We start from the raw sequence: 5930 nt of genomic DNA, 5'->3' as shown, positions 1-5930 counted from the left end.
AAAATCTGTTGTGGTTTGTCTGATTTTACTTGTAATAACATCATGGAACACTAGCAATAATATTACTACTAATAATAATATGTTTTATTTGAAACTGTCATTTAGACAGCTAAATTGGAAGCCACTCACAATAAATTAAAATAGAGGGCATCATTAAAAAGCAGCTATGGAGCAGGTTTTGGCTAAGAGTCAAAAACCCTTGCCACTGTTGATTAAACATTTCTATATAACAATATGTAGACATGTTAAATATGTAGGGTAGGTAGGCATACAGACAGGTATGGCTTATCTGTCCGTTTGCCTACCTAACCGGCCTTTTGCAAGTGATCTGCCTTTACATCATTGTTTCGGACAAGATTCTTTCAAAAGGCTAGGCAGACGGATAAGCTTAGGCCAGCGGGCTAGTCAAGCGTTTTGGTGGAGAATGGCTTTGGACGCAGGCCTGGAGGGAGGGCTGGGATCTTTTCGCTTGGATACTTCCAAAATCGAGCTAACTCTCGCCGCTTTCTCAGAATTGCCTACTCTAGCTTTAATGTTGACAGTACTCAGTACTCTGATCCGTCTCCTGAGGCCTCACGTCTCTAGCCCTCTTTTGTTAGCTTTCACTTTTTATTCAGAACCATCTTGGTTTTGTGCCAAAGTTACAGCACATGCTACGTCTCCCTAATCGATTGAGATAGATAGATAGATGGATGGATGGATAGATGGATAGATGGATAGATGGATAGACAGACAGACAGATAGACAGATAGATGGACATACATACTTTATCTATAGATATAGGATATCTTTCTATCTATATATACACACACACCATCATCATTTATGCAAACCTCTTTGAGAGCAGACAGAAAGTGAGCAGTGAAGAGTGAACCAGACATCCCGGGCTCAGCACAGTCAAGTCGGTTTTGTACACTTTTTTTAATCCCCTTCCAAGTGTGTGTTCTATCAACCGTCACTTTCGGCTACAAACCCTCATTCTCTGCTCATCTCCAGGCTCTAAAAATAGACAAAGCATTAAGGAACGATCGGGAGAGATTGAGAGCGAGAGAGAGAGCGTAAGAGAATGAACATTTCACATTGACTATCAGTCAAATCCCCAGATTTTTTTTTTCAATTATGTCTGACTGGTGCGTCGATCCTCAAACGTGACAGAGATGGTGGTGGCGGCTGTTATTCGAGCACTGATGGAATATAATGATTTATTTATTATTTTTTCTTCAGTATCTGTCTGACGAGAGGGGTAGCAGGAGGAGGAAGAGGAGAAGGAGGAGGAAGAGGAGTAGGAGGAGGAAGGGCAGGGGTCGGATTAAGTGGAGGAGCACAGCATCGTCAAGACGACGCTTTGATCCAATCACGAGCCACATATTAATCAACTCACCTTGGCCCCGTTTATGATAAATCACCCCGGCTATTAACAATGAAACACTTCAGGGGCGACCCTTTTTGATGAATTCACTCGGGGGGCCGATGGGCCCGGGACAGCGGCGATACGGCCGGGAACCTGTGTGCAGTATAGGAGGGTCTTGTTAGAGGAACCCCCCCACGGGGTCGACCACGCCCCACGTCTCCCAGGGACCCGCTGGAAAACAAATGAGCCGTCCTCTCCCGCCATCCATCACCACAATAGCGGCCGCCATCGCACCTTGGGGAGGGGGGATGGATCACTCTGACCCTCTAACACCACCACCACCACCACCACCACCACCACCACCACCAGCCCGCCCCCAGGCAGCAGCCATCCTCCTGTCCTCCATATACACCCCCACACACACACACACACACACACACACACACCTTTCAGGGATGTACGCCTATATTTGTCGAGGTGGAGGGCGAGGGGTCTCGCCATGATGAAGAGTCTGCAGTGTGTGACCACCAGGACAGCTCCCTCCTTCCCCCCAACGCACACACACACACACACACACACACACACACACACACACACACACACACACACACACACACACACACACACACACACACACACACACCACTATTTCGCCACTATTCCACAGTTTTCATTTCAAGTCATTTTGCAGACGCTGTTTCTCTCCCAATGACTTCCATTGATGCTTTTCATAAACCTTTAGTTAGGCAGCTGGTAGAGGATTCTTGCTCAAGGAGGTCTCAAGGTAGACTGCAGATAAAGGGGTTCCAACCCAGAACCTTTCCGCTATCAGCTAACCCCAGCAAAGTCTATCCGGACCCCTGCCATAGAATTCTGAGTCCGAGGATTGTGGGTGGGGTGGTGGTGGGAGTTGTGGAGGGGATTGTGGTGGGGTGGTGGAGAGGGCTGTGGTGGAGGTGTTTGAGTGCAATATGGCCCAGGAGCATTGCTGTCAGCGAGTTTGAAGGGGGTCCGATTCTAACTGGTTCCTTCCTCCATCCCGACCACCCTGTTGCCACACCACTTGAAAGGATGGAGGGAGAGCGAGAGGGACAGGGAAACACTCCCATAGAACGAGCAAACACAACAGCCCAAAAATGGGTGGGCAGGTCCTTCTTTGCTTTCTTCCTCTTTCAGCGCCCACCTTTACCTTCTACGGCTTAATGATTTGTTTTATAGAAGAAAGCCGCCAGTGCAGAGGGGGGTCTGTCTTTATCAGAGGAGCTGCATTCGTAGCTTAACCCTGTCAAACCCCCCCCCCCCCCCGACACACACACACACACACACACACACACACACACACACACACACACACACACACACACACACACACACACACACACACACACACACACACACACACACACACACCCCAACCTTCTCGGCCAGGGACCAGGCCCTCGCGAGTCGTCCGTTATCCACCTGTCAGTCACGCACCCGCCCCCGCCTGTCGGTCCTGTCGCGGCGACGGGGCGGCGCTGCCTTCTAATTGGTCCCCGGCTCAGTGCAGCACTTCAATCATTCTCAGGGAATGGGCTACTGGTTCTCCACACCTGACGGGCCGTGGTTTTCAGACCGCCAGTTTGGCCTCCCCACCGCTCCCCTCCACGCTAACAACATTTCATGAGCACATTTCATTCCTGTCTCCCTCCACAGAGCCGGGACAAGGCCAGGGAGGATTTATGCCATGATCCCTTCTAAATAACATCCCCTTCCTGTGTCAAGATAGACCCCCCCCCCCCCCCCCCCCCCCCCCGGAGAATGTTGAAAGCCATTTGCCTGCTGAGAGACACGTTTGTTAGCTTACAAGGACAGCTAGCTAAGAGAACCATTTGTTAGCTTATAGAACTGTTAGCCAAGACAACCAGGGCTTTCTGAGAGATCGAAGGCTTGCTAAGCGTTGGCTAGCTAAGAAATCTGTTGGGCTAGAGGCCCGTTGCACGGTGGCCATGAATGCTTAACACAATGCAACTTAAGAAAATGCATGCAAATGGCCAAAACCAAGCAAAATCTGGAAACATTTGAATAAATTTGAATTGGCTAATAACCAGACACAACATTTTTTAATTAACTGCAAATTACCCAAAACAACAACTGAAGTGTTTTAAGAAGACATTAACAAGTGATGAAGAAGTCTAAACATGCTTGTTGTTGCAAGTTATTTGCACTCATTTATCAATTATGCAATCACAATGTTAAAATAAACCCAAACCCCTATTTTTTTAACAACTGATGGATCACTGAATTTAATAACATCATCAGTCATAAACCGTAGCATATACAAGCATAACCAGTATGCTCAACTTATTTCAGTCCCCTCTGGAAATGATTCTATTCCCATGTGTTGCTAAATTCATGACTCTGTTGTCTTAATGGGATTTCTGAAGATGCACTGCGTTGAGCTCTGAGGCAACCATACCATTGTCTAGCCAAGTCAACCAGTGGCTAGTGAGCTAGCCGAGAAAACCATTGGCTCAATTAAAACATGATGGTCCCCCAAATGATCGACTCAATAGATTCAAAAGCCACTTGAAATAACATCTGGTGGCTGATTGGTCGATTATCATTGTTAAAGACAAGCCTTTTGGGAGGTGGCCAATGACAGGGAAGGGAAACAGAGAGCGACGAGGGAGAGATGAACACCAAATGGGTGTTGTAGGACGCGCCGCGCTACACATTGTTCCAGAGGGATAGTGATTTATGATAGAGCACTCTTTGTTAGCAGCATGTTACGTGATGGAGAGCTGGTGGGGAGGATTCTTACAGGAATAACACTGAATCTCTCCCAACGGAAGAGGATGGATAAATTGAAGTGCATCAGCAGAAACTGACACACAGGGTGACAGAGTTGGGCTGTTACCGCCCCGCCATTGCAGTCATTATGTGGAAATTACCTTGGCGTCGGCGACAATGGCGCTGTGCTTTGTGATGTAATGGCAGTGGCGAGGTGCGTCCCGTCCCAGACGGCTATGTTATCAAACAAACACCACCGTCAGAAACACAGCCGTCGCACCAAAATCGCTTCTCTTGCACCGGTGCTGGATGCACAAACCAAAATCACACCCACTCATTCACTGTCCCTTTCTCAGACACCATAGTGCTCACACACACACACACACACACACACACACACACACACACACACACACACACACACACACACACACACACACACACACACACACACACACACACACACACACACACACGTTAAGAGGACTTCTTTATTCCGGCATTTTTCATGCTCCTGTTTTCTTTCTAAGAGCCAATCCCTCCGTGTTGACTATTCTTTAATATTTTCTCATCTACTTACCAATAATCCCTCAGCACGTATTCGCCGTTCCTGCGCGGCCCATCTGTACCGAGGCCCGCTGTCGGCGGCGGAAGATTAGCGGCTCTCAACTTCACGGGCGACGCCACAAACACGGTGTGAAAAAAGAAACCTTTGAACTTCGCCAGACTGTCACCACAAACTCTCCTCAGCGAGAGAAACCGATAAGAGAGCGAGAGAGTGCGGGAGAGAGAGATTTACGGCGACAGGAGTGTTTGCGCGGCTGATTCACTTTAACAACCATACATGCCTTTTAACTACTTCTGCCGCCAAAGACTTCGATTAATAACCGAATTCACGAGCTGTAAGAAGAACTTTTACACTTCCCGGTGACGCGTCATTCACACACAACCCACACGTCAATTACAGCTCAAACAGAGTATTTTTAGGGCCTCTCCCAGTGAATCTTTCACCTTGGAAATAAGACTGCAGGGTTGGCACTGTCTCAGAGTCTGCACCGCAGTACCGCCGAACCAAACCCGTCTAATTATAATGAAAACCACGTCTCGTCCCTCTCGGTGCGTCCGTGCGGCGATAGGTGGGGGGACCTTGTCTTCCTCTTGAAAAGTTGACCCCCTCCTTCCCCCCTCCCTTTTATCAGCAAATCCGCACCGATTCCCCTTCGCCCAGACCCTCGCCAAGCTTATCTTGGCGGGAGCGTTAATTAGCAGCGAGCGCTGCAATTACACTAGCGTATCCCTCAGACACAAAGACACAATAGACAGCTCCCTGTGTACCCCCCCCCTCCACTCGCCCCCCTACCAACCCCTATCCCCCCCAACCCCTGCAACCAATCATACCCCGGCCCTTAAACAAAATAAAGACCGGCTCTCACGAATGATTGGAAGACACAAAGAGGAGGAGGAGGAAGAGGAGGAGGACGCGGAGGAAGGGTGGGGATTTTTTTTCAAAACAACACAAAAAGACGCCGGCGCAGATAAGACGTCGCTTATAATTGGTTTGTCTCTCCCGGGGAGAGCGGTAAAATCAAGAGGGTTTTAAGAATGAGAAGCAGGCATGGGTATGCTGCGGATGCCTGAGTTTTTTAACATCATATAACGGGTGACGTGCACGGGGATGGAAAGCGACTGGCAAGTGAGCCCAGGTGACCCACGGAGGTGTGCCACAGACGGCTACCGGCCAATGAGAATGACCCCGGCTGGTATGTGGCTTGGCTGCTTAGCGCAGTGTGTCCCGTCCTCTGAGGGC

Source organism: Gadus chalcogrammus, chromosome 17 (assembly GCF_026213295.1).
Source record: "Gadus chalcogrammus isolate NIFS_2021 chromosome 17, NIFS_Gcha_1.0, whole genome shotgun sequence".
NCBI lineage: Eukaryota > Metazoa > Chordata > Actinopteri > Gadiformes > Gadidae > Gadus > Gadus chalcogrammus.
Note: the sequence above shows the minus strand (reverse complement) of the source record.